This window comes from Pinus tabuliformis, chromosome 3_2 (genome assembly GCF_031772625.1).
Source record: "Pinus tabuliformis cultivar Carrire ecotype Pingquan chromosome 3_2, CPIR1, whole genome shotgun sequence".
NCBI lineage: Eukaryota > Viridiplantae > Streptophyta > Pinopsida > Pinales > Pinaceae > Pinus > Pinus tabuliformis.
Window position 1 is genome coordinate 984,424,008 of NC_142302.1, and position 9,601 is coordinate 984,433,608.

Consider the following 9,601-nt stretch of genomic DNA (forward strand, 5'->3'; position numbering starts at 1 on the left):
TATTACATCTAAATTTAAAAAGAAATTGTGGTGCATAAAGAATTAGAGAATAAGATAAAATTAAAATATTACAAAGAAGTGATTATAATAGAAAATATTAAAAGTATCTCTTTACTTTTTTCAAGGAAGAAAAAACGATCAGATTTTTCTTGAAAGAAAAATTGATTACACATGAAAAAAATAGCCTAGAGGGCAATATTCTGGAAAAAAGTGTAAGATTGACAAAAATTACAATGTGTGTTCCATCTATTAATGTATCTCAAAATAATCTCTAAAACTAGAGTATAAGATCTCATATTGAAGAAAAATTAGGTACACAAAAGTATCTCTTTATTTTAACTAGCTTAAAGAAGTGAATCAACATTGTTGAAACAATAACAAGTTTTCATGAGCTCCAGAGTGAAACATGACATTGAAATTTTCCTAAAATACCATGGGTTAAAAGAATTTTTCATCTTTATAACACTAACAAAGTTAGGTTGAGATCGGCTAGAGGAAGGAATGGAGGATGGCGATGGCAATGAGGGCACCTGATGAGGGTTTTAGTGTAATAGCCTGGTAATTCTTTTTTACTGCAACCCTACCCTCGATGGTACCTTCTGTGCTGGTGATCGTACTCATTACCTGTTACCCTACCTACTCTCCTGCATAGACCCGTTTCAACTGTGCTACAGCCTTGCCGCCGTGGTTATCTTCCCCCTCCTCCGACAAGGGTTTACCTTTCGTTTTCTTGTTCTGCCACTTCTGCCCCCAGTCACCAGCGACGGGCTCCCCAAGGACTCTGCAGGCAGCTGGCGCGGGAATATAGTGACGGTTATGGACGAGCTCGTGGACTATTCGAAGGACCCTTTGGAGGGAATCCCCATTTGGTCCCATCCCCAGAAAATTCTCGTAGGTGGTTACCCTTTTGACAGTGCACTCTCGGATGTCGTAGCCTCTCTGCCCTCGATATCGGGTCCTTCGAACTCGGTGGCCACACTCCCGGAAGCCACCCCCTCACTGTCGGACCTCACTTCTCAATCGTTGTCGCCATCTACCCTAACTTTCGTGGACCACTCTCTGGATCCTGGCTTGGAAAATCTCTCGGCGGGCATCGCACCCTTTCCACCCTCTGTTGGCTCCTGTGTCCCTTCTGTCGCTCATTCCAGTGAGCTCGTGCCTTCTGCTCCGAAATGGCAATCTGTGCTACCCGCCACGGCCCCCCATCTGGTAATCTCACAAGGATCTCGCCCATTTCTGGAGTTTTCTCCACAGAGCCTCCTCAAGACCCTCCTAATCTTGGGGCTCATCCTCCTCTGAGCGAACCTCTGCAGCCCACAGATGAAGGCAGGCCACAGTGGATTAAAAGATAGCGATGCCTGAAACCCAAAGCTTCTTAGGCTTTTCTGAGGCTGGGGGAGGACATTCATTTGAGTGATACTATGGAGACTGCTGACAGGGTCTTGGTTGGCAGAGTCAGGGGGAGGAACTACAGTGCAGCTAGGCTAAAGCAGTGGACATCGAAGGTTTGGGGACAGCATCTGGCTGATCCTCCTTTCGTCTAGACTTTTGTTAGGGGATGGTTTTCCCTCCGTTTCGCAAGGGCTGAACACACAAATTGGGTCCTCTCTACGATTTGGCACATAGAACAAGCTATGATGCTCCTATGCAGATGGACACCCCTATTTGACCCAGAATGCGAGAAGCTAAATGCTGGTCCCCTATGGGTCCGTCTCCCAGGGCTACCTTTACAATTTTGGTCTGAAGATGTTTTCAGGAGACTTGGGAATGTCCTGGGCTCATACCTGGATCATGACAAATCCTACCTTATGACAGGTATGATGGCCTACGCAAGGGTATTAGTACATTTGGATACCAGTGATGGCTTGCAGGAATACATCACAATTCAGTGGAGAAATTTTTCTCAGAGACAGACATTGGATTATGAAGGGGTACCTTTCAGGTGCAGACGTTGTCACAAGGTCGGGCATCTATTTAAGGACTTCCCACTCAATAATAAGGAAAGATCAAGGAAAGAGGCAAGGGCAACCCCATCTAAGTCAGCACAGGAATAGGAGGAACAACCTCCCATTGGAGACCCGAGGATACAAGTGGATCCGATGGATGTAGGAAAGACACCCTCCAGAGAGGTCCCGGAGAATCGTGGTAGAAAACCTCTTCAACCACCCTCTCCTCCACTCATAAGGGACAGAGCGGTTGCCGGGGCAGCATCATCATCAGGTAAGAATTCATCCTCCTCTTACCCCTCTCATACATCTTTTATTGTTGATGGCTTGGCATTTCCTCCATTAGGCATCGAACATGGGATTACTAGAGTATCTCCCCCCCCCATCCTGTTCCCCTCGCCCCCCCTCAACTGTGTTTTCCATCACCCCCTCTTCTATCCCGGAGTCCCTTCCATTGTATTCCCCTGTTCCTGAAGACGGGCCTCCCTTCCCAAGATACCAGACCAGGTCTAAGGCCAAAAAACAGCAAGACGACCACATTGGTCTTGACCTAGTACTCTCCCCTACTCCCCCTAAACTCCCTCGAGGACGCCCCTCTTCCCTCTCCAAAGCACAGAGTATGGCCGGAGACGAAATCGCTTCTAATAGGCAATCTACCATCCTAAGGGCTCTTAGAGCACGAGGCCCATTACCTGAGCCCCCCTCATGAAGATTGTATCATTCAATTGCAGAGGGCTAGCTAGGCCCGATAAAAAACTAGCTCTTAGAAGACTGCTATCTACCTCTCCTATTGATGTTATTTTCCTCCAGGAAACCCTTAGCTCTGCTGAAGCTATCTCTCTATTATTGCAATCGATGCTCCCAGGTTGGTCCTTTATTGGCCTTGATGCAAGTGGTCGTTCGGGAGGCATTGCCCTGGGGTTCAACTTGCGCACTATCAATCTCTGCAACTGCTGGGGGGGCGGGTTATCTTGGGGCAGACTTGTTCTCGGCTGACCTAGGGATGGAGATATGGGCTATTAATGTCTATGGGTCGTGCCAACACAGGCCTGAATTTTGGGACCGCCTTCTTAACTCTGAACTCTGTCAAAAGGATTTTCTAATCATGGGAGGGGATTTAAACTTCTCCATAGGACATGTGGAATCATGGGGACGGAGAGCACAAATTGATCCCCTTTCAGTCTATTTTGAGAATGTACTAGGAGCCCACAATCTGATAGAGATCCCCATCACAAATATGCAACCCACATGGTGGAACAATAGAACAGGGGAAGACAGTCTAGCTCGTAGACTCGATAGATTTCTTATTAAGGAAGGCCTTCTCAATCAGGGTCTAATTCACAGGCAATGGGTGGGATCAGGGGGCATCTCTGATCACCTGCCTATCTATATGGAAATCAGCGGGGGGCAGGGGAAACCTAAGGGTCCCTTCAAGTTCTGTGCCACATGGCTGAAGGACCCTTCCTACGTTTGTATGGTCACATATTTCTGGAAGGCGCACCCCCTTGCTGCAGCAGGTCACATAGTGGAAGGGTTTTCTCAAAACCTTAATGAGTTGAAGAGACTCTCCAAAATTTGGGCTCACAACAAGAGGAGGTGGGATGATCAAGCCCTCAGAGAGGCTGAAATAGAAATTGCGGACTTTGAGAATAACTTGGGAGGGGTGTACAGCTCCACTGAACACAAGGATAGAATCTCATCTCTATATGCCGCTAGAGGGAAAATCTTAAAGGATCACGAAGAATCATGGAGGTTGAGAAGTAGAGCGATCTGGATGCTTGAGGGAGATGATAACACTAAGTTTTATCATAAATTCGCAAATGGGAGGAAGGCAATCAACACCATATGGCAGCTTCCGAATGAACAGGGACACCCTGTAAACACCTTCCCCCAGCTAGCAGCATTGGCATCCTCTCACTTCAAGCAAATATACAGAGCACCCCCCACAGTGAACCTTGCTGAAATAATACAAGTGGCACAGCTATTCCCACGATTTTTGGATCAGGAGGAAGGCAGGGAACTAACTAAGGAAGTCACCTTAGGAGAGCTGGAAGCCACCCTCAAATGGTTCAAGAAAGATAAGAGTCCTGGGCCGGACGGTTGGACGGTGGAATTCTACTTAGCATTTTTTGAGATTCTGGGCTCAGACCTCCTCAAGGTAGTGGAAGACTCCAGAGTTAATGGAAAGATGTATGAACCCTTTAATGCTACTTTCATTGCTCTCATCCCCAAGACTGACAATCCAAACTCCTTCGACGACTACAGACCGATCTCTCTTTGTAACTGCATCTATAAGATCATGGCTAAAATCATTGCCAACCGCTTAAGGCCCATTCTATCCACCCACATCTCACAGGAGCAATTTGCCTTTCTTCAAGACCGACAGATCCACGAAGTGGTGGGAACAACCCAAGAAGTTATGCACTCATTGCATTACAAGAAAATCAAAGGTATGATCCTCAAGGTCGACCTCTCTAAGGCATTTGACAGAGTTTGTTGGTTGTATATTAGAATGCTTTTAACCCACCTTGGGTTCCCATTTGTCTTCATTAAATGGATTATGGGTTGTATCACTAACACTCCATTCAGTGTTTTGGTTAATGGTGCGGCCTCTCCTTTCTTTCATTCTGAAAGAGGTCTTCGACAGGGTTGTCCACTCTCACCACTTCTATTCCTCCTAATAGTGGAGGGGCTCAATAGACTCATCAAAGCAGAGGCCAGAAGGGGCAGAATGCAGGGTATAAAAGTCACAGAAGACTGCATCTTAACACACCTGTTATTCGTGGATGATGTCTTAATTTTCCTTAATGGAGGTATAGGGGACTTGACCATCATAAAGAACATTTTCTCCCTATTTCAAGTGGCTACAGGCATGATGGTCAATTGTAGTAAATCCACCTTGACAACGACTGGATGCACCCAACATGAGATCCACTTTGCCCTTCAAATATTTCAGTTCACTTTGCTGAAACTTGAGGATGGGTTAAGATACCTTGGTTATAAGTTGAAGCCTTTGGGATACAAAATAACGGACTGGACGTGGCTTATAGCGAAGATGGTGAAAAGACTCAATATCTAGTACTACAAATATCTATCCAGGTAAACTTAACCTCATCAAGAGTGTTTTGGAGGCTACACTGATCTATTGGATGTCCTTGGCATGGATCCCCAGAGGTATACTCTCAAGGATACAGGCACTTTGATGCAGATTCCTTTGGAAGGGCAAACAAACAGGAAGAATGTATGCTTGGGTCAAATGGGATGCACTCAACCTTCCAAAGAAATTGGGTGGATGGAGCATCAAGAAATTGGAAGACTTTTCCTCAACCTTGGCAGCAAAACTTGGATGGCAACTTATATCATGTAATAGCTTATGGACCAAGGTGGTGGTCTCCAAATACATTGCCCCTCTCAATGCGATGGATTGGTTAAGGCAACCACACAAATACTCCTTTGGGATGTCGATTATATGGAAGGTTGTTCTTAAATCCTTGGACATCATCAAAGATGGCATCACATGGAAAATCCAATCCGGTTCGGCTGTTAGGATAGGACAGGACCCCTGGATCGGCTATGGGGATGCCCACAGACTACCTATTGAGATCAGAAATCATCTCAGTACAATGAATATCACTCATAACAATCACATAGGAGATTCTGAGCATTCAACCCTTTTCCAGCAAGCTTGGAAATCGACCCACAACTTAAATATTCCTCAGCAGTGGGCGCAGATCTAGAAGGACTACATTAGGACTCTCACTGCCGCCCACATCCGATTAGGGGATGGCGAAGACGAGATCATCTAGGCACTATCAAAATTTGGATCTTACAAACCCAAGGAGTACCTGGTATTAGCTGATGCTCGAAGACCACAAGTCATTGAACATTGGTGGAGGCACCTGTGGAAGCTCAAAGCACCCCCAAGGTGCAGACTTCTCATGTGGACCATCCTCAACAATAAAATCCCCATGGGGGACAACCTCCTCAAGCAAGCCCAAAATGGTCCATTTTGGTGTTGTCTTTGCAAGAGCAACGATGAATCTGTCTCACATCTGTTCATAGATTGCACAGCTGCTCATGAACTCTGGCAGACAATTACTACAACAGTCTCTACACAGATCAGGTGGCAGGGCTCTAATCCTGTGGAGGCCTGGACAAACTGGTGGACAAGGGCTGTCCCACCTAAACTTCGCAACCTTCCGCTTCTCATCAGCTGGGCCATTTGGATTGCACGCAACAGACTCATATTCCTGAATGCTTCCCCTCACTGGCCTTCAATTGCTGCCCGAATCTTGTCTGATTATACTCTTATCCTGGAAGATGATAATCCCCTGCGGCCTCGCACTCTTATACCTGAATCCATTAACCACTCGCTTCCTTGGGCTTTCTTTGATGGTTCCACGTAGGAGGGGAGGTGTGGGGGGGGGAGCCATCCTGTATCTCTCTGACCTCCATCTTTTCAATATACAAATGGGCCTAGGAGGAGGCTCGAACAACTTTGCTGAACTATCCACTGCTAAATTCCTTATTCAATTTGCATTGGAAAAACATTGTAGAGCATTGCAACTATTTGGGGATTCACAAGTTGTATGTGACTGGCTTAACAAAAAAACAAGATGTTATACTTACACATTGAGACATATCCTGGATGAGGCTCTTCGACTTTCTTCACATTTTGATTTTTTCATATGCCATCACATTTTCAGGGAAAGGAACGCAACTGCTAATCAATTATCCAAAGAGGTTGCGAACAGGCCTTCCGGCACTTGGATGATCCAGGAACAGAGGGAAGGGGCCCATTATCAGTATTATCACAGGCCCTTCATGGACATAGCTGCTCAGTAGGCTCAATGGGAGCCTGGATACAGGGTTTTTCTCATGCTTTTACAGTCTCCATCTATAAATATACATATGTTTATTTTCTTTTATCTCAGAACTCTACTACAGTTTACTCGAGCATATATTTTTATTGAAAAAACAAAAAAATAAATAAATATATAAATAAATAATAAATATATATATATTTTGAAACTGGGCTCTTTGCGTGGACTCAAAGCACAAAATTTTAAATTAATACAAGGAAATAATATTTTTTAATAGACCATACCTCACTTATAACATATTCATCATGGATATACAACATGTAATTTTCTTACATTAATATATTGTGATATAAATGCTTGTATACATCTAAGAGATGTGGTAGAATGTGAGTTAGTATGCATTTATATGTACAGTTGCCAAACTTTATTCGCAAGCCTAATAAATGACATAAATGTATATGACCCACCTAAAAGTTTCGTTTTGGAAAGTTAGGCAAGTAATAAAGTCGCAACGATCATGTGTAAGGGTTTATAACAATGTTGCTAAGTTTTATATAGCTAGAATTGAATGAGGTTGATAGTTGCTGGGGTTCAATTTACGAGACATGAACCATAGCGCCCCCGTTTTTCCCGCCTGCTTTTGAGGAGACAGCCGTTCCAAGAGCCAGAAATATTTGACAAAACCACCCGGAGTTGGGGACACGGCAACACCTTGGCTGTACTCTCTGACGTAAGAAAGCGTATAACAGGATACGGAGATTAGGTAGGTTCAAATATCAAAATTACGTTATCGACTAAAAATAGAAATTGATAATGCGTGATAAATTATTTTTATTCTTAAAATTATAATTTTAATAATACATGTCTGGTTTCAGATTGATTACTTCCTTTTTAAGAATTAGTGAACATGTACATCATATGAATGTAGGGTTTTTATATTTCTATTTTTTTATTGGTTATATTTTTTAATAAATTTTAACTATAATATTTGATGAATAATAAATTTGACATCTTAACATATGAATATATAGATGGATGACTATATTATGGTAAAAGTTAATATAGTTTTAATATTGATTATAATTTAGTGTGAGAAGTAATAGAGATTACATTCATATCATACGGAGAATTTGATTAATAAATTGGAATTTGGGAAAAGTGTTTTATTATTCTCATATAGGGTTAATGCGCTTTGGTAATTAATGGGGTCACCTATTTTTAGGTGCTAATTTGGATCGAGGGACCGGAGAGTTTCACGCAGCCACCACACACCCAACGTTGTCCTGTGTATGTTCTAGTTGTGGTCCTTTTCCTGCACTTGTTCCTCATTTGGTCGTCCATTTGCTCAGGGTTCGATCCGACGATGCTAATCCTACCGAGTGTTTTGGAAACTACTTTTCCCATCCCAATCACGGTTTTGCGCGCCATTTCACTATGCGGAGTCTGAGTTCTGGTTAACGAGCGACAGAGGAGGGTTTTGAGATTCATTCTGCTCTATGGCTGTTGCTGGGTTATGTCTCTGCCGTGGGGCTCCCTTAAGCAGTTCCCTGCCATGACTCAAGCTCCAGAGGAATTACTAAAACGGGGGTTCCCTGAGTCCGAGTCGATCCCAGTTATCTTGCAGAGATGGACAACCGAGAAACCTTACTCACCGAGGTCTGTTTCTTTACACCATTTTCCATGGTAAGCTAAAATGTTTCCGGATTGCTAAGGTTTTATTTGTAATTTCTCTCTAGTTCTCATGAGTTTTTTTATCTTGACAGGGTCTCACTCTCCATCTTGTTGTGCAAGTACTTGCCCTTTATCCTAGTGCGAAATTAATATGCTGTCGAGTTCCTTCAAACCCTTCGCACTCATCTCATGTAAAGAATTAGTAGTCTTTTATGTACATTAAGGGGTTTTCTTAATTGTTCGTCTCAATTTTGCACCAATTAACCCCCACCTTCCCGTGTTTGATGTTTTCAGAATGTTGTGCGAGAGTCGGGGGTTTTGCACATGCTAGAGTGTCTTCTGGCTAGCTTCAGCACTACATGTGTGGTACTTGCGCATTCTCTTGTTCGTTGTAAAGGGTTCTTGGTATCAATTCGTTGCTAACGACCTCAAAGGCTCTAGAGGTCATGACTCTTTTTTAATGTTTTGTGTTATTTTAAGAGGAATATATAAAGCGAGCTCAAACTCCTATTTCTTTTTTTGAGATAGTCCTTCTATGAAGAAACTGGTTCTTTCACATTCGAACTATTTACAATATCTGGTTCTTGTATTTGTTTTGCCATACAACAACATTTTTCTAGGTATGCAATTGAAATCATTATTACATTTTTGTGTTTAGCTACGAGCTTTGTATTCCTCTTTTCTCTTTGCACAGATATTGTTTGTTTTACTGTCAGGTGTATATTATACTTATGTTAAATTATATACTACATTCTTTGCATTCGACCGACACCATTAGATTTCCTAAATTATTGTATGGACTTCTAGTTACTATATGAGTTTGCACTACATCAATTTACATCAGGTTAAATGGTTTCATTGCATAGTCTAATACCCAGCACCTAGGTTTTCATGTTAGTAATAACAGAGTTTTCCTTTCTCACCCATTGCTTGGCTCCTTCAAGTAACTCGGATTTTCAGGTCATCTCTCTGTAGGGTTTTCACCCTCACACAAAGAAATCTACCTACACAACCGACCAGTGTTACAATTAATCTTTCCACCCTTGACTAATCAGATGGTACGAGTTCCTAGTACTCGACTACAGCGTCCCTTGACTACAGCTTCCCTTCGCAACTCGGGAACTGCAACTTCCTTTTAATCACTTTGAGTCGTAACATGAC

At 43.1% G+C, this 9,601-nt stretch overlaps 1 long non-coding RNA gene across 1 annotated transcript; it reads left to right on the top strand.

Annotated features, from left to right (window-relative positions):
• Positions 1-8,013: 8,013 nt before the first annotated feature.
• LOC149183913 (uncharacterized) lies at positions 8,014-9,095 on the top strand. Its single transcript, XR_016257731.1, has 2 exons — positions 8,014-8,452; positions 8,735-9,095. It is a non-coding gene; the product is annotated as an uncharacterized LOC149183913 (long non-coding RNA).
• The last annotated feature ends 506 nt before the right edge of the window (positions 9,096-9,601 follow it).